Source organism: Pelodiscus sinensis, chromosome 11 (genome assembly GCF_052426305.1).
Source record: "Pelodiscus sinensis isolate ZL-2025 chromosome 11, ASM5242630v1, whole genome shotgun sequence".
NCBI lineage: Eukaryota > Metazoa > Chordata > Testudines > Trionychidae > Pelodiscus > Pelodiscus sinensis.
The window spans coordinates 13,275,019-13,298,969 of record NC_143062.1 but is presented as its reverse complement, the minus strand read 5'-3'; positions in this window follow the sequence as shown (position 1 = coordinate 13,298,969).

Sequence of the window (23,951 nt, the reverse complement as noted above, 5' to 3'; positions counted from 1 at the left end):
GCTCTGGCCTGGTGGTCGGGGCCAGGTGGCAGTCAGGCTCCCTCCCACCCACGCTTCAGGCCATCTGGTGGAGTGTGGGTCCACTGCTCTCTCTTGGCATTTTCCTTTCTGCCACGCACCCCTCCCTGCTGGAGAACTGGCAAGGTATACAGTCCAGCGTGACAGGACCACTCCAGTGCCTCTTCTTGTGTGGAAGGGTGCTGGTGCTTAACCAGCTGGTCCTGTCCTCTCTCTGGCACTGTCTTAACACCTTGGCCCCGACCCTTGGGTTCCTGGCCCACATCCAGCAGCTGTTGCTGCGGTTCTTCAAGCCAGGACTGCATGGGTCTCTGCAGGAGTTCTCCATTTTCCCCTAGAGGAGGGAGGACAGGGTCTGATCAGTTTGCGCACACAGGTCCATATCCTCCATTTCCAAGCCCTGCAGAGGCTCCTGTATGATGCAGATAGTCCAGCATGGCGCACACTGGCAAACACTTTCCTTTGCCACTGCAGAGGCTCCAATATGACCGGCAGCTCCTTTGAGAAGTCTTCCAGGAGACCTCTGGGGCTACATCTAGATCTTCCGAAAAAAATTCTCTGAAAGAGCATCCACGCTGCCAACGTGCATCGAAACAGAGACCAGCCTTTCCAAAAGAGAGAGTACCAACTGAATGGATTCTATCTCGTACTTACGGTCACCTGGAACCACTTCAGGCAGTGTTTTAAGGTCACTAGTTGCGAAGCCTGGCTGAGGCATGTGCTTATAGGGACCCCCACGGGCAGCCGTTTCTCTGCTTCTGCTGTGTGCTTGCCTACTTCTTTGAGTGGCAGCAAAGCTCTTGCAGTGCCTGCTGTGGTTGCCCTGCTTTTTTGGACACCACAGCTTTTCTCTTCGTGCCATGGAACCAGAGCTGCTCTTGGGCGTGTGATGGCCCCACACGGCCATGCTGCAGTTTTTGCAGCACTTTGTGCAGGCTGCTTCATGGCTCTGCACAAGCTCGACTCAGAGCTCAGTCTGGAGACCCTCTCCCTCTGTGTGGGAGCAAGACCCGTGCAACCGCATACCACAATGGAGAGGCGTTTTTGGAGGCAGGACACCAGTTCCGACTGATGGGACTGCTTGGTCATGGAGCGATGGGCTGACCAGCAGTGGCTCCAAAACTTCCTCATGCCAAAGGCCACATTTTTGGAGCTGTGTGCCTGGATCGCTCCTGCCCTCCAATGATGCAACACCCACCTATGGCTCCCCATACCCCTGCAGAGGCAGGTCGCAATCACCCTCTGGAAGCTCGCCACCCCAGACAGCTACCCGTCAGTGGGCAACTAGTTTGGCATGGGGAAATCCACCACTGGGGGCCTTCCTTATGGAGGTAAGGCACTCTGGGGCTGCAGTCCCTGCACAGGGGGGAAGTTCTGGAAAAGGGGTTCCCTAGGGAAAGGGGGATTTGGGGAACCAAGGGGACCTGCGGGTGGGGGGAATCCCCATCTCTGGGTTGGGTTGTGTCGTCTCACCCTCACACTGCCCTGCTGTTGTGGGGGTGACCTTTTGGGGGTGGCTCCAGGAGTTTGGCGGGGAGGATAGAAGAGGAGGTGGACACCTCCCAAGGGCTCAGGCACTTCCTCTCATTCTCTGTTTTTCGGTCCCCTTCTGCAGGTGGTGAGGGCCATCAACTCCATCCTGCTGTGCAGGGTCATCTGCCTGGGAGACCTGGACCAGATAGTTGCAGGATTTGCCACTCTGGGGTTCTTGAACTGCGGGGAAGCCATAGATGGGACCCACATCCTGATCTGAGCACCTGAGTATTGAGTGGCCCAGAATAGCAACAGGGAGGGCTAGTTTTCAATGGTGCTGCAGGCCCTGGTCAATCACCGTGGGGCAAGGGATAGCTCAGTGGTTTGAGCATTGGCCTGCTTAAACCCAGGGTTGTGAGTTCAATCCTTATGGAGGCCATTTAAGGATTTGGGGCAAAAATTTGTCAGGGATGGTACTTGGTCCTGATGTGAAAGCAGGAGACTGGACTCAATGACCTTTCAAGGTCCCTTCCAGCTCTAGGAGACAGGCAATCTCCATTATAAACAAACAAAAATTTACAGACAATTTGTCTGGTGGTTGGGCAGAGCACATGATGCCTGCATCTTTCATAACCCCAACTTCTACGGCAAGCTGGAGGCCAGCACATTCTTCCCCTGCTATGACTTTGCAGTTGGGGACATGCAGATGCCACTGTATATCATGGGGGATGCAGCCTACCACCTCATGCTGTGATTAATGAAACCGTACAGCGGGTACATCGGCCACCTGGATCCCAGCAGGGACCAGTTTAACTTCCACATCAGGCAAGTAAGGATGCAGGTGGAGTGTGCCTTAGGCTGCTTCAAGTTCTGGTGCCTTCTGACCCACCACCTCGATGTGGGGGAGCACAACATCCTCAAGGTGGTTGCAGCGTATTGTGTCCTCCACAACATTGTGGAGAGAAAGAGGGAGGCCTTCCTCCTGGGGTGGGGGGCAGAGGCTGGATGTGAGGGGAGATGCTTCGAGTAGCTGCGGACAGCTGCGATCTGCCAGGCCCATCAGGCTGGGGTGCGCATCCAGGAGGCCCTGAGGGAGAGTTTCTCTCAAGGACCCTGTGACGCCTCCGCCCCGGGGCAGGGGAAAAAGGGGGGGGGGTCCCCCTTTCCCTGACCGGTTTGACGCCAAACAAACTAGGTTTCCTAACCAAAGACCTTTAATTCCACTGTCCTCGCTGCGCCACGCCGATCCCGCACAACGCGACCGTGGCCCCAATGACCACTCTTTCGGGAAAGGGTGAGAGGGAGGGGGTCCGGGCCCGCCCTCACTCCGGACCCCAACCCAGGGCCCTAAAGCCAGGACGCTCGTCCTAGCTAGTAACGGGGGGGGTTTGCGAACCCTAAACTCCCCCGCTCTCGGGTTCCGCGGCCCAGCCCTGGGTCACTTCTCCCTCTTTCCCCAAGTCCCTCTTCCCTCCTTGCTGGCCCCCGGGGTTTACCTCACCCAGGGGCGCCAGTAGCCACTTCCCCGCGGCCCTCCGGGGTTCTCTCGCTCGCCCTGTTCGCCTCCCCCCCCCTTGGACGGGCGGCCAGGCGTTTAAATCTGCCGCCCGACGCCGGGGGGTGACGTCCCCCGCGACGTCTTTTGTGCGCGCCGCCTGGCCCCGTTGCGGGGATGACGTCAGGCCCCGCGCCAGGCTGGGTGGACGCCGCTCCCCCGGACGGCGTCGGCCGGCTGTCCCGAACCGCGACTCGCGGCGGTCGGGGTAAGCCCGCGCTGCGGTCGGCTCCGGGAGTGGCGGGGCGGCCCCGCCACACACCTTCCCCCTCAAGTCCGGGTCTCTCCTTACCAGCCCGCCCTCCAATGTTTCATCTATTCGTGACAGGCAGTCCGCATTTCCGTTCGCGGCGCCTGCCCGGTGTGTCACCTGGAACTGGTACGGTTGCAGGCTCAGGTACCACCTTAATACTCGCGGGTTGGTCTCCTTCATCGTCTGCATCCACTGAAGTGGCGCGTGATCCGTCACCACGGTAAATTTCCCCCCTACAAGAAAGTACCGCAGTGAATCAATTGCCCATTTCAAAGCCAGGGCCTCCTTCTCTATTGTTGCATACCCCTTCTCTCGAGGGAATAACTTGCGGCTCAAATATAAGATAGGATGACCCTCGCCCCCCTCCTCTTGGGTCAAGACAGCCCCCAATCCGGCCTCTGACGCGTCCGTCTGTAGTACGAAGGGTTTATCAAAGTTTGGTTGTGCCAGCACTGGTGCGCGTACCAACCGCCCTTTTAGTTCCTGGAAGGCTGTCTCACACTCCGGTGTCCATCTTACCCGGTCGGGTTGTCCTTTTCGGGTGAGATCTGTAAGAGGGGCAGCTATCGACGCAAAATTAGATATGAATCGTCTATAATACCCTGCCAAGCCGAGAAATTGTCTTACCCGTCTTTTCGTGGTGGGCGTGGGGTATTCACGCACGGCCTGAACTTTGTCTATCAGGGGCCTGAGCTTCCCCTTCCCCACTGTGTACCCTAGGTACGAGACCTCGGATTTCCCAAACTGACATTTTTTGGGGTTGGCTGTTAGACCTGCCTGTCGTATGGTTGCCAATATCGCTGTCAGGTGTTCCAGGTGTTCCTCCCAGGAATTACTGAACACGATGATGTCGTCGATATAGGCGGCGGCATAGTTCTGGTGATCTTTCAAGACGCGATTCATCAGCCTCTGAAAAGTCGCGGCTGCCCCATGTAGTCCGAACGGCATCTTCGTAAACTGGTATAAGCCGAAGGGGGTGGCGAACGCCGTCTTTACCTGTGCTTCTGCTGCCAAGGGGATCTGCCAGTAGCCTTTCGTCAGGTCTAATGTTGACAGATATACAGCCCCTCCTAGGCGGTCCAGCAGTTCGTCTATTCGAGGCATGGGATAGGCGTCGAAGCGGGATATGGCGTTCACTTTTCTAAAATCTATACAAAACCTAATGGACCCGTCGGGTTTGGGCACCAGGACAATGGGGCTCCGCCACTCGCTATGGGATTCCTGTATCACTCCCCATTCTAGCATAACTTGGAGCTCCTCTTTTACCGTACCCCACAATTTCCGGGGGAGCGGGCGCATACTATCCCGTACCACCTTACCCGGCTCCGTCCTAATTTCGTGTTGTACTAGGGTAGTTTGCCCGGGGCGACTTGTCAGCACCTCCCTGAACCCCTCCAGGAGGTCCCGTAACTGTTCGCGCTGTGCGCGGGAGAGGTCTTCTCCGACCTGTATCCCGTCGAGCCTGACCTCGGGTTCTCCCCAGGGGCCAAACTCGATGTCGGTTGACCGGGGTTCTACTAGGAGGGCCTCTCGGGGGTTCCATTTCTTTAATAAGTTAACATGGTAGATTTGTGCCTCTACCCGATTCCTATTTACTCGGACCTCATAGTCGACAGGCCCCACCCTCCTCAGCACTCGGAAGGGTCCCTGCCAGTGGGCTAACAATTTCGACTCCCCGCTGGGTAGTAATAAAAGGACTTGGTCCCCAGGCTCGAACTCCCGTACCTGGGCCTTCCTATCATAGTTCTCTTTCTGTCGGTCTTGTGACTTTTTCAGGTTCCCTTGGGCCCATTCTGCCAACTCATGCAGGGTTCTCTTCAACTTGCCTACGTACTGGGCTGTCCCGAGCGCGGTAGAGTTGTCGGCCTCCCAGCCTTCCCTTACCAGGTCTAGGATGCCTCGAGGCCGTCGCCCGTACAGTAACTCGAACGGCGAGTATCCCAAAGACGACTGGGGAACTTCTCGTACCGCGAACATCAAAGCTGGAAGGAGTTTGTCCCACTCGCGGGGGTCGTCCTGCGCAAATTTCCTCAACATCCCCTTCAGGGTACGGTTAAAACGTTCCACTAGGCCATCGGTCTGCGGGTGGTATACCGAGGTTCGAATCTTCCGGATCTGCAATGCCTTACATAAGTCCACCATTACTTTGGACGTCAAATTCGTCCCTTGGTCGGTTAGCAGTTCCTTGGGCAAGCCGACCCATGAGAACAGCTTTACCAGCGCCTCGGCTATCACGGGGGCTGTGGCCCTTTTTAGGGGTATGGCCTCTGGCCAGCGTGTCGCATAGTCCACGATAACCAAAATGAAGCTATGCCCCCGCGCGGATTTCTCGAGGGGCCCTACCAAGTCTAGTGCGACCCGCTCGAAGGGGGTCCCTACCACTGGGAGGGGGACTAACGGCGCCGGGGGTACCCGACTGGTGGACGTCTTCTGGCACTGTGGACACGAGCTGCAGAAGTCCTTAATCTCCCGGTATACCCCTGGCCAGTAGAACCGTTGCAACACCCTCTGTTGGGTTTTTTCCGCCCCCAAGTGTCCTGACCATGGGTGCTCATGGGCCAGCTCTAGGACCTTCCACCGATACGGTCGCGGTACCAGGAGCTGCCACCGTTCCTCCCCGGGGAGCTCTCCCTCTGCTACCCGGTATAAACGGTCCCCCTTCACCTCAAAGCGTGGTCCTCTGGGTGGGCGCGTCGATCCGTCCGGCTGGGGGGTCTCCGTTGTTTGAATCTGGGCCCAGGCCGTCTGCAGGGTGGGGTCTTCCCGCTGCTGCGTAAGGAAGTCTCCCTCCTCCACCTCCAGGCGGACAGTCGCCGGGGTCCCTTCCGCTTCCTCTGGGTGCCCCGGTTCCGCCTGTTCCTCGTCCCCTTGGGCCACCAGTGTCCCGTGCTCGGCCTCCCTTCCTCGTTCAGCTGGCAAGGCCTCACTCCACTGGCTTAAGAGTCTTTTTAGTCCCGGCCAATCCCGCCCCACCAGTAGCGGGTATGCCAACTTGGGGCCTACCGCCACTATACAATCCTCCTCTAACTCCCCATCCCCGATCCGTACGCGCATCGTGGGGTAGTGGTGGACATCCCCGTGGACACACCGGAGTGCTATGGTGGGGCCCTTAGCCTGCCTGGGGTATATTACGTCCCTCCGGACTATGGTCTGCCCGCACCCGGAGTCTAATATTGCCTCCACGGGGCGCCCCTCGACCCACAGTTTCCGGGTTACCTGTGCGGTGCTTGTGGTTCCGCGCCTCTGGCCGAAGGTACAGTCCATCATTGTGCAGTCCCGTTTGTAATGGCCCTCCTGGCCGCATTGGTAACACACCACTTTGGGCACACCCTCCGGTGGTGGAACCCCTGGTCCGGTCTCGGTCGCCCGGTCGACTCTCGGCTCCGTTGGGGGTCGGCTCCAGCGTGGTGCCAGCCTCCTCTCCGGTAGGGGTCCTAAGGGGCCTCTTCGACCCTCCCCGCTCCGTAGGGGTGCGGCTAGTTTCGCCGGGGGTGGCTCACCTTTTCTGGGCTCCCGTGGCGGCCCGCCGGCCGGCTTTCCCTCTATCCCCTCCGCGGCTAAGAAGTGCTCCATCAGAGTCACGGCTTCATCTAGGGTCTCGGGGAGATGACGCCGTACCCATAGCTGCCCTTCCGTGGGGAGTATCCGAATGTATTGTTCTAAGATGACCATGTCGGCCACCTGTGTCCCCGTCTTATTTTCGGGTTCAAGCCACCGCATCCCAGCCTCCTTCACCCTTTGTGCCACCGCCCTTGGTCGCTCCTGTGCGTCATACCTGGCCTCCCGGAACCTCCGTCGGTGGGTCTCTGGGGTCACGCCTAACTGGTCGAGGACTGCTTCTTTTACTTTATAGTAGCACAAGGCGTCTCGTGCCGACATCCCGCGGTAGGCCAGCTGGGCGGGTCCTGACAGGTAGGGCGCCAACAAGGTCGCCCAATGTTCCTGTGGCCACCTGGCCGCGGTAGCCACCCGCTCGAATGTGACCAAGAAGGCCTCCGGGTCATCGTCCGGTCCCAGTTTTGTCAATCGTATGGGCAGCCGTGCTCCGCTCTCTTCGTCCGCTCCTGGCGTTCCGGCCACGGTTCCCATGGTCGCGCCCCGTGACTCCCGGGCCGCCTGCTCCTGACGTTCTTGCAACTGGTTCAGCAGCTGTTGCAGGGCCTGCATCTGCTGTTGCTGTTGCACCTTTTGCGTCTCAGTCCACCACTCTATGATCCGGTTGGGTTCCATCTCGTCTACGAGTCAAACCCCCGTTAATACCGCTTACCGTCCCTCCTAGGCCCCTGTTTCGGGGCCCTGTGCCCACATTCTCCACCACGTGTGACGCCTCCGCCCCGGGGCAGGGGAAAAAGGGGGGGGTTCCCCTTTCCCTGACCGGTTTGACACCAAACAAACTAGGTTTCCTAACCAAAGACCTTTAATTCCACTGTCCTCGCTGCGCCGCGCTGATCCCGCACAACGCGACCGTGGCCCCAATGACCACTCTTTCGGGAAAGGGTGAGAGGGAGGGGGTCCGGGCCCGCCCTCACTCCGGACCCCGACCCAGGGCCCTAAAGCCAGAACGCTCGTCCTAGCTAGTAACGGGGGGGGTTTGCGAACCCTAAATTCCCCCGCTCTCGGGTTCCGCGGCCCAGCCCTGGGTCACTTCTCCCTCTTTCCCCAAGTCCCTCTTCCCTCCTTGCTGGCCCCCGGGGTTTATCTCACCCAGGGGCGCCAGTAGCCACTTCCCCGTGGCCCTCCGGGGTTCTCTCGCTCGCCCTGTTCGCCTCCCCCCCCCCTTGGACGGGCGGCCAGGCGTTTAAATCTGCCGCCCGACACCGGGGGGTGACGTCCCCCGCGACGTCTTTTGTGCGCGCCGCCTGGCCCCGTTGCGGGGATGACGTCAGGCCCCGCGCCGGGCTGGGTGGACGCCGCTCCCCCGGACGGCGTCGGACAGCCGTCCCGAACCGCGCCTCGCGGCGGTCGGGGTAAGCCCGCGCTGCGGTCGGCTCCGGGAGTGGCGGGGCGGCCCCGCCACAGACCCCAATAACTCTCCCCAGGGCCTCCCCAATAGGGGCCTGTGCCATTCTCCACTATCCTTTTCCCTCCACAACCCCTCCCTTCACCCTTCCCTGACGTCTGAATAAACACACCTGTTTGGATTTCAACACAACAAACTTTGCATTTGTCTTTCAAAAAATATAACTGGGGAGGGGTACTCACAACCTTGAGGGGAAGGGGGGCTCACAACCTGGATGGGGGATCAGGGCTGGGAGTGGCATGGGGGAGCGGATGGTCGTCCCACCTTGACTTCATCAATCCGGGGACCATGTAGGGGTGCACAGGAGGGGGGGCTGGAGTAGGGTCAGAGATGGCAAAAGGGGGAGGGGGCATGGACATCGCGTGGGGGGACAGGAGGAGGGGGAACGGGCATAGGAGGGAGGGCAGAAGGGTGGGAGGCAAGAGCAGGCAGGATTGCATCATTTTCCACATGATGACACACGTTATCACCCTGCCACATGAATTGGTTCCTTATGCGAGTCTGACAGTCTGAGTCTTCCTGGACCTTCTGTGCCAGGTTCTGTTGCATGTCATGCAGGACACCTACATACTGCCTCATCAGCTCCTCCTGCCCCATAGAACGCTTTCCGGTCCCCCGGGGTCGGGTGGCTGGTATGGCTCACCCCTCAGTCCTACCTGGGGAGAATATAAAGAGGGAGAGGCGGTCAGTCATCCATCCAGACATGGTCCTTGAGGCCGTGCCCTCCTCTGTGAGCAGCGACCAACAGTCCTCAGGTAAGAGGACAGGGGGCATCCCGGGAGCAAAGCCATGTGTGGCCTGCATAGTGGGCCATAGAATTATAGAATCATAGAGCTGGAAGAGACCTCAGGAGGTCATCAAGTCCAGCCCCCTGCCCAAGGCAGGACCAATCCCATCTAAACCAACCCAGCCAGGGCTTTGTCAAGCCAAGACTTAAAAACTTCTAGGGATGGAGATTCCACCACCTCCCTAGGTAACCCATTCCAGTGCTTCACCACCCTCCTAGGGAATAGTTTTTCCTAATATCCAAACTAGACCTCTCCCACTGTAACTTGAGACCATTGCTCCTTGTTCTGCCATCCGTCACTACTGAGAACAGCCTCTCTCCATCCTCTTTGGAACCTCCCTTCAGGAAGTTGAAGGCTGCTATCAAATCTCCCCTCACTCTTTGCTTCTGCAGACTAAACAGACCCAAATCCCTCAGCCTCTCCTCATAGGTCATGTGCTCCAGCCCCCTAATCATTTTGGTCGCCCTCCTCTGGACCATCTCCAATGCGTCCACATCTTTTCTATAGCGGGGGGCCCAGAACTGGACACAATATTCCCAATGTGGCCTCACCAGAGCTGAATAAAGAGGAATAATCACTTCTCTGGATCTGCTGGCAATGCTCCTCCTAATGCACCCTGATATGCCATTAGCCTTTTTGGCTACAAGGGCACACTGTTGACTCATATCCAGCTTCTCATCCACTGTAATACCCAGGACCTTTTCTGCAGAACTGCTACCTAGCAAGGCAGTCCCTATAACAGTGCTTGGGATTATTCCACCCCAAGTGCAGGACTTTGAATTTGTCTTTTAATGAACCTCAGCGGATTTCTTTTGGCCCAATCCTCTAATCTGTCCAGGTCACTCTGGACCCTGTCCCTGCCCTCCAACGTATCTAATTCTCCCCCCTAGCTTAGTGTCATCTGCAAACTTGCTGAGGGTGCAATCCATCCCCTCATCCAGGTCGTTAACAAAGATATTGAACAAAACCAGTCCTAAAACCAAGTCTTGGGGCACTCCACTTGAAACCAATCACAACCAGACATCGAACCATTGTTCATTACCCATTGGGCCCGACAATCTAGCCAGCTTTCTATACACCTTACAGTCCATTTATCCAAACCATATTCCCTTAACTTGCTGGCAAGAATATTGTGGGAGACAATATCAAAAGCTTTGCTAAAGTCAACGTATATCACATACACTGACTTTCCCTTATCCACGAGGGTACGTCTACACTAGCCCCCTAGATCGATCTACGGAGGCTAATGAGGGCGACCGGAATTGCAAATCAAGCCCGAGATTTAAATATCCCACGCTTGATTTGCATGTGTCTGGCCGGTCGCCATTTTAGAAATTCACTAGCCCAAAGTAACTTCCCGCGCCTACACGCGGCAGTGAAACGAGATTTCGATTTAAAGCCCTAAATCGAATTAGGTGGTATTCCTCCTGAAATGAGGTTTACCACCTAATTCGAATTAGGGGCTTTAAATAGTAATCCCGTTTCACTGCCGTGTGTAGACGCAGGCAGTTATTCCGGGCTAGTCAATTTCCAAAATGGCAACCACCCAGGAACATGCTAATGAAGCGCAGGATATTTAAATCCCATGCTTCGTTTGCAATTTTGGTCGCCCTCATTAGCCTCCCTAGTTCAATTTAGGGGGAAAATGTAGACGTACCCAGAGCCAGTTAGCTCATCAGAGAAGCTAATCAGATTGGTCAGGCATGACTTGCCCTTCGTGATTCAATGTTGACTATTCCTGATCACTTTCCCCTCTTCCAAGTGCTTCAAAATAGATTCTTTGAGGATCCCCCTCCATGATTTTTCTAGGGACTGAGGTAAGGCTAACTGGTCTGTAGTTCCCTGGGATTGTCCTTCCCTTTTTTAAAGATGGCCACTACATTTGCCTTTTTCCAATCATCCGGGATCTCCACGAGTTTTCAAAGATAATGACCAAAGGCTCCGCAATGACATTTGCCAACTCCCTCAGTACCCTGGGATACATTAAATCCGGGCCCATGCATTTATGTATGTTTAGCTTTTCTAAATAGTTCCTAACTTGTTCTTTCCCCACCAAGGGCTGTCCACCTCCTTCCCATACTGCGTTACCTAGTGCGTTAGTCTGGGAGCTGACCTTGTCCATGAAGACAGAGGCAAGAAAGCATTGAGTACTTCAGCTTTTCCCACATCATCTGTCACTAGGTTACCTCCCTCATCCAGTAAGGTCCCCACACCCTCTCTGATCATCCTCTTATTGCTAACATGCTGGAGAAACCTTTCTTGTTACCCTTCACTTCTCTTACTAGCTGCAATTCCAATTGCGCTTTTGTCTTCCTCATAACTCCCCTGCATTATCGAGCAATATATTTATTCTCCTCCCTGGTCATCTTTCCAAGTTTCCACTTCTTGTAAGCTTCCTTTTTGTGTTTAAGGTCACCAAAGATGTCCCCGGTAAGCCAATCTGGTCGCCTACCATATTTGCTTTTCTTGCTGCGCATCAGGATGGTTTCTTCCTGTGCCTTTAATAAGGCTTCTTTAAAATACTGCCAGCTGTCCTGGACTCCTTTCCTCTTCATGTAAGCATCCCAGGGATCTTGCCCATCAGTTCTCTGAGGGAGTCAAAGCCTGCTCTTCTGAGGTCCAGGGCATGTATTTTACTACTCTCCTTTCTTCCTTTGGTTATTCCTCACAGGAGCCCTGAGGTGCCCAGAAAACCATGCTGGCCGTTGTCTCTCCTCCCCCATGAACAAGCAGGCAAGGGAAGTGTTCAGCCATAGTGGGATCCCATGGGTGGCAGAGGAGCTGGGAACAGCCTGGCCCTCCCTGGGGCCTGCACACACACCTGCAGCTTGCAGCGCTGTCTGCAGGGGTGGGTAGTGCCTCATATGTGCAGGAATGCCCGCGTGCTGTGTGCAGCACTCCTCCGTGTGTCTGGGGTTGTTCCTGTGCCCTTGTGGTTAGCCTGCTTCTAGCCATGGCAGGTGGGTGGTGGGAAGACCCCCCCCCTCCAGGGCCAGATGTTTGTGTAGCCTCCCCTGAGCCTGGCATCAGGTGCCTGGGTGGGCTCAGAGGCTGCCTGCTGAGTCTGCGTGGCACACAATAACGCTGCCCTGGTTCCACGTGCACGGACTGCAGCACGATGTCCAACCCAAGCGACATTTGCACCCCACCCCCTCTGCACCAGCCTCCCCCGCCCTGTGTGAGTGACAAACACACTGAAGGTGCCTCCCCAGAGTCAGACGATTTCTGGGAGACATCCTGGCTCACGGCTCAAGGAACAGCGTCATGGTGGCTCTGTCATCCTCCTCCTCCAGCTGTCCCTCATCCTCCTGCTCCTTCGTGACCTCCAGCTGGGCGACGACAGGCATCTTGAGGCTGGAGTCCACCACAACAGGTGGGAAAATGGCTTCTCCATCCCTCAGGATCTGATGGAGTTCTGCGTAGCAGGGGCAGGTGTGTGGTCTTCATCTGGAGCATGAGCTGTGCTCTCTGGCCCTCGCATATCCCTGGCAAAGCTCCTTTACCTTACACCGGATCTGTTCTAAGGTCCGGGGTAGGTGTCCCTGCTCTACCAGGGACTTGGCCATTGGGCCATAAATGTCTGCATTGCAGCATTTGGAGTGGAGATCCGGTAGTGTCTCCTCGCCCCACAGCTCGAGGAGGGACAGGATCTCCACTCCAGATCACAATGGTGCCCACCACTTGGTACTCTCGGTGGGTCCTGGGAGCCCTGGTCATGCTCCCCGAGACGGCCAGGAGGGTCTCATGAGCCTTGTGGCTGTGCTATGTGTGAGCAGGCCTGTGGCAGGGATAGCTGCATGGTCAGGGTGCTGCTCCAGGGCCAGCTTCCTGTCACAAAGCTTGTCCAGGGTGCCTGCAACTTTAAGAGGGGCCAGGAGACAGGAACTCTGGAATTGTGATTACTTTGGATGTCGTGGCCACCAGGGCACCTGTGCTATTTCCTGGAGGCCTCTTTCGAAAGAAAACCCTTTCCCCCCTCCACACACGCCTATTTCCAAAAGAGCTTGTTTGGAAAAGGTGTTTTTCCTCATAGAAAGAGGCTTACTGCTGTCTGAAAAACTTCTCTGTTCTTTCTATTTTTTTTGAAAGAACGCAATTGCAGTGTGGACATAATTGACTTTTTTTGGAAAAACTCTGTAGTGTACACATAGCCTGGGCTGCCAGCCTTCTAGCAGGGCCTCCTCTGGATCTGGAAGCTGCTTTTGGCGATCAGGTCTTTGAGGGTCCCCGGGGGGGCAGGCCTCCTCGCAGACCCCCTGCTACTCAAGCCCCATCTCCGTGTGAAGGCAGCGGAGTCTCCATTGGTGCCCCAAAGGTTGGTCCTGGAGGAAGTCAGGTTCTGGAGTGTGTTAGGTTAGAGCCACTCTTTTTGCTCCTCCACAACCTCTTGTTGAGGCTCTGGCTGCACTTCTCCCCTCCCCTATTAATTTATGCACATCTCCTGGACCTCGACTGGGGAGACTGGGAGGATCCTCTGGCACTCACCCACCGCATGGGGCTCTCTACCCTGCATACTTCAGGAGGTGAGGGATGCTTTGCTGCCCTCTGCATGGGTTTAGCTCAACTGGATCCTACCAAAGGGCGCACCCTGCACACCCCCTGTTCCTCCAAATTCTCCATCAGCCCCCCAGCCCCATGTGCCTGCCCAATCACCTTCCCCTCATCACCCCGGCCAGCCGCACACATTGCAGCTGGTCCTCTTTGGCAAAGTAATCTGTACGCGCTTATGCTTCACACCCTTCACTTCCCCACCCTCTTGTCCCACCCAGCTACCAAGTGGCGGGACCTCTTATCACAAAGAGAGGATGGGAAGTCCTGCTGGGCCAGTCTCTATTCCACCATGGTTCCATGGTCCAATAGGGACATCAGCTGGAGAATCCTTCATGGTGCTGTGAGCATGGGTGTGTACTTGGTGCAGTTCACCCCTGTTCTCAACACTTGCCCCTTCTGTGGCATAAGGGAGACCCAGATGCATGTTTACCCTGAGTGCGCCAGGCTCTGGCTCCTCTAGAACCTCTTGTTGAGGTTCTGGCTGCACTTCTCCCCTCCTCTATTAATTTATGCACACCCCATCCGAGGCCTCAAAAAGTCTCAGGGCCTCCTCATCAACAGCCTCCTGGGTAGGGCCAGGATGGCAATTTACAAGACCAGGGAGCAGAGGTTGGCTGAAGGAGGGGCCTGCAACGATGGGGCCAGTTCAACTGAGTGGTGTCCACTGGCTCTCTCGAGGCCTTGAACATAAGAACATAAGAACGGCTGTACTGGGTCAGACCAAAGGTCCATCTAGCCCAGTATCCTGTCTACCGACAGTGGCCAGCACCAGGTGCCCCAGAGAGGGTGGACCGAAGACAATGATCAAGCGATTTGTCTCCTGCCATCCCTCTCAAGCCTCTGACAAACAGAGGCCAAGGACACCATTTTATCCCCTGGCTAGTAGCCTTTTATGGACCTAACCTCCATGAAATTATCTAGCTTCTCTTTAAACTCTATTATAGTCCTAGCCTTCACAGCCTCCTCTGGCAAGGAGTTCCACAGGTTGACTACACGCTGTGTGAAGAAGAACTTTCTTTTATTAGTTTTAAACCTGCTCCCCATTAATTTCATTTGGTGACCTCTAGTTCTTCTATTTAGGGAACTAATAAATAACTTTTCTTTATCGGCCCTCTCCACACCACTCATGATTTTATAGACCTCTATCATATCCCCCCTTAGTCTCCTCCTTTCTAAACTGAAAAGTCCCAGTCTCTTTAACCTCTCCTCATATGGGACACGTTCCAAACCCCTAATCATTTTAGTTGCCCTTTTCTGAACCTTTTCTAATACCAAAATATCTTTTTGGAGGTGAGGAGACCACATCTGTACACAGTATTCAAGATGTGGGCGTACCATAGATTTATATAAGGGCAATAAGATATTCTCCATCTTATTCTCTAACCCTTTTTTAATGATTCCTAACATCTTGTTTGCTTTTTTGACTGCCACTGCACACTGCGTGGACATCTTCAGAGAACTAGCCACGATAACTCCAAGATCTCTTTCCTGATTAGTTGTAGCTAATTAGCCCCCATCATATTGTATGTATAGTTGCATATTTTTCCCAATGTGCATTACTTTACACTTATCCACACTACATTTCATTTGCCATTTTGCTGCCTAATCACTCAGTTGGTGAGATCATTTTGAAGGTCTTCACTGTCTGTTTTGGTCTTGACTATCTTGAACACTTTAGTAGCGTCCACAAACTTTGCCACCTCCCTACTTACCCCTTTCTCTAGATCATTTATGAATAAGTTGAATAGGATTGGTCCTAGGACTGACCCTTGGGGAACACCACTAGTTACACCTCTCCATTCTGAAAATTTACCATTTATTCCTACCATTTGTTTCCTGTCTTTTAACCAGTCCTCAGTCCATGAAAGGATCTTCCCTCTTATCCCATGACAACCTAATTTACACAAGAGCCTTTGGTGAGGAACCTTGTCAAAGGCTTTCTGGAAATCTAAGTATACTTCCCTTGTCCCTCTTGTCCACATGTTTGTTGACCCCTTCAAAGAACTCTAATAGATTAGTAAGACAGGAGTTCCCTTTACAGAAACCATGTTGACTTTTGCCCAACAAATTATGTTCTTCTACGTGTCTGACAATTTTATTCTTTACTATTGTGTCAACTAATTTGCCCGGTACTGACGTTAGACTTACTGGTCTGTAACTGCCAGGGTCACCTCCAGATCCCTTTTTAAATATTGGCGTTATGTTAGCTGTCTTCCAGTCCTTAGGTACAGAAGCTGATTCTTATATTCTTATTTCATCATGGTCACCTCATCTCAAAAAAAGATATATTGGCATTGAAAAAGGTTCAGAAAAGGGCAACAAAAATGATGAGGGGTTTGGAACAGGTACTATATAAAGAGAGATTAAAAAGACTGGGACTTTTCAGCTTAGAAAAAAGGAAAGTAAGGAGGGATTATGATAGAGGTCTATGAAATCATTAATAATGGTTTTTGTTTTTTCACTTTTCCAACCATTGGCCAAAAGCTGCTGTTTAAAATAGTTTTCCAATTTCTCACAAGATACTTTAAAAAGCAACAATAAGTCTCTCTTTCTTTTACTGAGCCCCAAAATTGCCTTTTTAGGAACCCAGATTTAAAACCGCTTAGTATCCTGATGATGTTGGTATGGTTATAAACATTCCTGTTACACCCAAAGGTTCAGGTATCTCCAGATATGGGAAGACTTCCCTACTCATGTATAGGATTTGTTGATAGCCTTCTTACTATTGTTAAATAGAAAGATTAAGAGCCAGATTTATTTTTAAATTAATTGAATAGTTACATTCACAAAACATGTGGTTAATTTGTCCCCATATTACCAGTATTGCACATCGCTAATTGGACACACAATTAATATTTAGTATTCCATTAATGTATGCAAGTAGCCAAAAAGTATGCAGAATCATGGACTTTGCTTATGTGTATGTATACCTTCTTCAAAAATTCTTAATTGCATGTTTAATTTAAAAAATTCAGGCTTGGAATTTTTAGATTTTTATAAAGGGACTTGTCAAAATATTGAAAAATACTACCAACAATCAATTAGGCACCAGCATAGATCCTTAACATATGGTGTTTCAGCTATGAATGCAAATATTTTGAAAAAATATAGATGTATGTAAGGACAAATGTGCTCTGAAGAAATGTACAGCACAAACTAGGGCTGTCAAGCCATTACAAAAATTAACTGTGATTAATCACAGTGTCAAACAACAATAAAATACCATTTAATTTAAATATTTTGGATGTTTTCTACATTTTCAAATATATCAATTTTAATTATACCACAGAATGCAAAGTGTACAGTGCTCAGTTCATATTTTTATTACAAATATTTGTACTGTAAAGAACAAATAGTATTTTTCAATTCATCTCATAAGTACTGTAGCACAGTTTGTCATGAAAGTTGAACTTATATTATTTTGTTTTTGAGTGCAAGTATGTAACCAAAAAAAAAATCTACATTTATAAGTTGCACTTTCAAAGTAAAGAAATTGCACTACCTGGATGATGCAAATTGAAAAATACTATTTCTTTTATCATTTTTGCAGTGCACATATTTTGAATCAAAATAATAATATAAAGTGAGTACTATACGCTTTATATTCGGCATTGTAATTGAAGTCAATATTGAAAATGTAGAAAAATATTTTATACATTTCAGTGCGTAGGCTATTGTTTAACAGTGCGATTAATCTAGACTCATTTTTTAATCATAATTTTTTAGTTAATCCTATGAGTTAACTGAGATTAATTGACAGCCCTGGTATAAACCTTGAACTTCTCTTGCTTCTTTTGCCATGTGCCTAAGTAATATGTCAGTGAACACATAGGCTATAGTTTTCAGACACTTTTATGTATAAAATTAGATTTGTAAGTTTTGAACTAAAATAAAGTGAATCCTAATAGTAACTCTTGACCTAAACAGCTTGTAACAACTTTTGCTGTATGAATCCATCAAAATGTTTGAAAAGGCTTTTTTTTTCTTTTCTTTTCTTTTCTTTTCTTTTTTTTTTGAGTTTCTGAATTATTTCACTGTTTCCAGTAGCTCCAGTTGTAGTGTAGACATACCCTAACATATTTCAATGTTAGTTCGAACTAACAGATGTTAGTTCGAACTAACATTCATAGGTGCTACACTAGCGCTCCGCTAGTTCGAATTTAAATCGAACTAGCGGAGCGCTTAGTTCGAACTAGGAAAACCTCATTTTACGAGGATTAAGCCTAGTTCGAACTTACTAGTTCAAATTAAGGGGTGTGTAGGACCAATTGACCCAAATATGGGTTTATGGAAAATAGATTCACTAGTTGGTGTTTCAAGCTAGAAATAAGGCACAATTCTTTTTAACGGTGAGTTTAATTAATCATTGAACCCCTATCAAGGGATTGTGCTGGAACCTCATCATTGGCTGTTTTAAAATCTAGCTTATCTTTTTCTGAACGATATGCTCTAATTCAAACAGGAATTAATTTAGGCTTCTGTTATATGTGAGGTCAGATGAGATAGCCGTAGTGGTCCCCTCTGGCCTTATAATCTATGCACACTTTGGAGAAATTGGATCTGGATCCATATTTGCTGCATTGGTTGCCTCTTTAGTTCTGCTCTGCTCAAAGATTGTAGAAGTAGATATCCCCTAATGCTATTTTTCTACATCCAATAACACCAGGTTGTTCCATGAGTGTCTTCTTTCTTCTTCCACAGGGATAAGAAGCAACCAAGCAGGTTAAAGTGGGATGGGAGTTGCCCTGCTCTAGCAACCTGAAGACATGTGGCCAAAGGACTATCAATAGTGCCCTGTACTTTGAACTATTGCTGTGCAACGTTGTCAAGGTTTATGTAGTAGCATATGCTGGGGTTTTTTATTACTCTGTGTGTTCTGAAATGCCCTACATGCAGCCAACACTTCACCATTTTTGCCTGCTGCAATTAAAAAGTTTTTTAATCTATGCTTTGACACAATTTTATGTCAGCTTCACTAAGGACAAGTTCAGAAATTGCTGCACTAAAGGCAGACTTAAAATTCCAAACTCTGAGCTGAGTGCAGTGGAGTCGAATAAAACCCTGTGCAGCAGCAGAGGTTTCCCAGGGGTTTGTAAGCTGCAAACAGAGGAGATGAATTTAAGTGTATGTACAGTTATGTAAGACCCAAGAAAACAAACCTCAGCGGTGAAGGATTCTTACCAGACACAGTATTGGGGAAATGGTTGATTTATTGCCCAGGACAGCATCGTATCCAGAAGGGAAAAGAAACAATTTTGTAACAACAAAAAAGATACAAGCAAAACATCAACCATTTCTTGAAACTTCTCTAAGATTGGATATACACATTAATGTATGCCATTGTAGCTCATTAAAGGTAAGTAATCAGATATTTTAAGCTAACGTCAATCCATAATTATTAAATGTATGCACTTATAAGGGGGTTTTCAAGTAGATTATAATTAGTAAAGATTCCTTTAATTATATAACATTGGGATGGGCATAAAAAAGAAACTATGCTGTGACAAACGCTTTGAGTACACAGATTTACTAGTTTCCCAGGAGCAGGCAGGCATTAGAAACCTTCAGTCTCTCTCAACTTTTTCTGTTCATTTATCATAGACTTACAATGAAAACATCAGAGATTAGTTATGCACATTTTTGAGCACATAGAAAACTTACCAAGAAATGTCCAATACAACTGATAGGTGTGGGTTTAGATAGAACACTTGCTGACCTTGCTAAGCTTTCGAAGGCATTCCCAGATTAGCCTGGCGTGTATTTAAAGTGCACAAACACAACAAAGTAAAACTCTTTTTTAAAATGTTGGTACAGACTGTTTCATGCCTAAATCCTTATTATGCTCAGTGCATTTATAGAGAATGACTCCACTTTAAAATGGTTGTAATAGACGTTTTCCTTGCTATTAAGGGAAAATTCATCTTCAGATGCTGAGAGGCTAGATCTTCAATCTGCAACCTCAGATAAAATATGTTTTGCACCACAGTGAACACAACCTACATAACATTTCCTCTCTTCAATTTTGCAGAGATTTAATTAAAATAGCCCTGAAATGTTTTATGATTCAGTAAATAAATCTTTGAGGGTTGTGAGTGAAAGAGGTGGGGGGGGGGGGGGGGAGAAAAACCCCTGGAACATGTGCCTCAGCTCCAGATCCCTTTTAAAACTACAACTACAGCTCCATTCCCTACTCAACACCCAGCACTTACCATCATTCGTTATCTCTTGTCTTCATTTAGGCCCCTGCTTCTGATCTGCAAGAGCCAAATGCCTAGGCCAATGAAGAATCTCCTTTAATTTATTCTGCCTGTTTCTCCCCTCCCGCCTCCCCCTTTAAACAAACACCATCCTATGCCAGAAACCTGTGGACTGCTGTACTTACCTCCTGCCTCCACCTTTCCTCCAGAACACATCACACAATCCATTGGCTACAGTCAAGCCCTAAGATACAACCACATTTGCTCTGAAGTCCACAGCAGGGGTCAGCCACCAGCGGCATGCGTGCCACAAGCAGCATGAAAGCCAGTTTCCCATGGGCCCCTCCCCGCAGAGCCGGGAGCTCATGCTGTGGCTCCAGCCTCTGCCACACAGCTGCAAATGGGGACGCTAGCTCTGGCTTCCTGCTGGGGGGGTGGGGCGGTGGGAGAGACAGGCACGTCCCTGGGGCTGCCCCTGCCCAGCCTGGGTGTGCAGCTCCCGGGAGCTAAGGTCTTAACCTCCCACCCGCGTGCTACAGGCTTCTTGCTTCGGGAGGGGCCTGGGCTGGGCCTGCTTGGTTCGGCAGCTGGGACACGTGGTGCGCTGGGGCCCTGGCTGTTCCCTGTGGGCTGTGTGCAGGGTCAGGGAGCCCCTTCTCCAGTGCCCCTCTGTGCCCAGACGGGCTCTTGCCTGCCCACGCCCCAGAGCCCCAGCCTGCAGGCAAAGGGCTGGGCTGGGCAGAGAAGAGACTCTGCCCCCCTCCCCCCACACCCTCTCCTTGCCTCAGCACTTCTGCCCTGCCGGTGAGTGCACTAGGGGCACAGAGATGTGAGGGCGGGTGGGGTGAGAAGGAGGATGTGGGGGCAGGGGTTGCACTGAGGGACATGGGGCAATGCAGGGGATCAGGCTGGGGGGATCATGGGGCTGAGGGGAGTGAGGCTGGAGGGGAGCGAGGCTGGAGCAGAGGGAAGATGTGAGGTGGGGATACAATTTTACTTTGCAGAAGCTGAACTTTCCTTTACTCTCCACTTCATCCCCAGCGAGCTACTTGGCTGCATTCTTAGCCTCTCACCTTTTCTGTGTTACTCTCCCAACCCCCTCCCACCCCCATAGAACCGTAGAACCACAGAGCTGGAAGAGACCTCAGGAGGTCATCAAGTCCAGCCCCCTGCTCTAGGCAGGACCAATCCCAACTAAATCAACCCGGCCTGGGCTTTGTCAAGCCGAGACTTAAACACCTCTAGGGATGGAGACTCCACTACTTCCCTAGGTAACCCATTCCAGTGCTTCACCACCCTCCTAGGGAAATAGTTTTTCCTAATATCCAACCTGGACCTCTCCCACCACAACTTGAGACCATTGCTCCTTGTTCTGCCATCTGTCACTACTGAGAACAGCCTCTCTCCATCCTCTTTGGAACCTCCCTTCAGGAAGTTGAAGGCTGCTATCAAATCCCCCCTCACTCTTCGCTTCTGCAGACTAAACAGACCCAAGTCCCTCAGCCTCTCCTCATAAGTCATATGCTCCAGCCCTCTAATCATTTTGGTTGCCCTCCGCTGGACCCTCTCCAATGCGTCCACATCCTTTTTGTAGTGGGGGGCCTAGAACTGGACACAATATTCCAGATGTGGCCTCACCAGAGCCGAATAAAGGGGAATAATGACATCTCTGGATCTGCTGGCATTGCTCCTCCCAAACGCCCTCTCGTACCCTCACCCCACACCCTCTCCTGCCAACAAACTCCAGTCCAGACCTTGCCCTCCTCTCCCGTCCTGCATCCCATCCCTGTCCCACTCACTGGTAGCCCTGTCCCACACATTGAGCCCCTCATTTTTGTTCCTACCCCAGAGACTAAGCAGGTCCAAAAATCCACTAACTCTGGAAACCCAGAAAAGTAAAACTGGCCTATGGGAAGCCCTGAACCTCAGTCTTCCCCATCCCTTCCCCTCACCCGTTGGGGGCTGGAGTGCCAGAGGAGTGGGGTTTCTCAGCTTGGGGCCATATTAGTGAGAGTTGGTGGTTTTGGGAGTTTTTTTGCTTCTCACTTGTGTGGTCGCCAACTGATTTTTCTGTGGGCCAGTGACTCCCTATCCCAAAAAGGTTCCCCACCCCGGCCATAAAGAAAGAAAACATTGAAATCTTTTGTGTTGGACACAAATTAATATTTTACTTTATTTAAATGAAGTTTGATAAACTAACATGAGAAAGTTAAAACGCTTAATCGGTTTCATAATTTAAATTAAATCATTCTCTCCAGCTGCAGCACTAGCAAGTGGCTCAGGAGTAATTACGTAATTAACAGAGAGTTTCCATCAGCAACTGGTAGTCCGTGGAAAAGTTTTCATTGATCCAGGTGGTTCACAGGGTGAGCGGTGGAGAGATTCTTTTCTCCACCCTTGGGAGAGTGGCATGACCAAGGGAGGGAGGGTTAAATTGTGGCACACCACTTTGGAAAGGTTGCTGATGTCTGGTCTACAGGGTCTTTATCAAACATTCTTAAAACTACAGTGTCCACCTGGAAAAGTGAAGAAACAGAATGACAGAGCTAGGTGGGTACCCAGAAGTTACCTACTACAGGACAAACCCAATAAAAAGTAACAGAACACCACTGGTAGACCATCAAGAGTCTACAACCTATCCTAAATGCTGATCCCTCACTCTCACAGACTTTGGGAGGCAGGCCAGTCCTCACTTACAGACAGCTCCCAACCTGAAACACATACTCGCCACCAACCACACACCCTACAACAAGTAACATTAACCCATTTGCAACAAACCCTGTTGCCAACTCCGGCCATACATCTACCCTAGTGACACCATCATAGGACCTAACCACATCAGCCATAGCATCAAAGGCTTGTTCACCTGCACCCCTACTGATGTGATACATGCCATCATGTGCCAGCAAGGCCCCTCTGCCATGTACATTGGACAAACTGGCCTGTCTCTATGCAACTGACTAAATGGACACAAATCATCCAGCAAGAATGGTAACACATAAAAACCGGTGGCAGAACATTTTAACCTCCCTGGACAGACAGGGTGTGTCTAGGCTCCAGGGTTTTGTCGACAAAAGTGGATTTTTTTGACAAAACTATACCTGCATCTACACTACCACCATGTTCTGTCGACAGTAAGGCGACAGAACGCGGCAGTTTTGTCGACGGCGGTAAACCTAGTTTTACGAGGAATAACTCCTTTGTCAACAGAGTTCTGTCGACAAAAGGTAAGTGTGGACACGGGGAAGAATTTATGTCAACAATAAAGGTACAGCCCCACATCCTGCTCACCCCCCTACTGTCCCAGCCCATGTGCGCGGTCGTCTGCGAGAAGGCCTCCGCAGCTAAAGTGCCAGGGGCTCTTCATCAAGGCAGCACCGTCAGCCCTGAGCCTCCCTCCCCCTTCCAGGTTGGCATTCCCCCTTCCCACCTGTGAGAGTCACTGAAGGGAAGCACTTTACTTTGCTTACAAACACTTTGTTTTTCTGAACAAAAGAGTATTTTATTTTTTCAAAAAACCAACAGTGAAATAACCTGTAAACATTTTTCACCAACACCTGTCTCTGTTGTCAGTGTGTGATGAATGTGTACAAGGTGTGAATGTGGGGCCGGGAGGGGTTTTGGGGAGGTAGGCATGGGGCAATCCCACAATTGGAAGGCCCTGGGGAAAATCATCGGGCGCCTTGGGAGAATTGCTCCCTCAGGGCTTCTCGAATGCGCAGTCCCAATTGGTGGGCTTGCCGGATGGCAGCTGTAAGGGCTGCTCAAAGTTCCTCCCCTCTACATCACCCCATGTCCCCCACGCTGGGAGGTTGGCCTCCCCTTTCTTCTCCACTAGGTTGTGCAGCACACAGCATGAAGCAACCACATTGGGGATGATGTGTTCCCCCATGTCCAGCCGAGTGAGCAGGCATCTAAATCTGCCCTTCAGATGGCCAAAGGTGCACTCCACCTGGAAGAAAGCCTGATTCATGCAGAAGTTAAAGAGTTCCCTGCTCACATCCAGGTGTCCCGTGAATGGCTTCATGAGCCAGGGCATAAGGGGATACACCGTGTCAGCCACAATGCACGTAGGCATCTGCACATCTCCGACTGC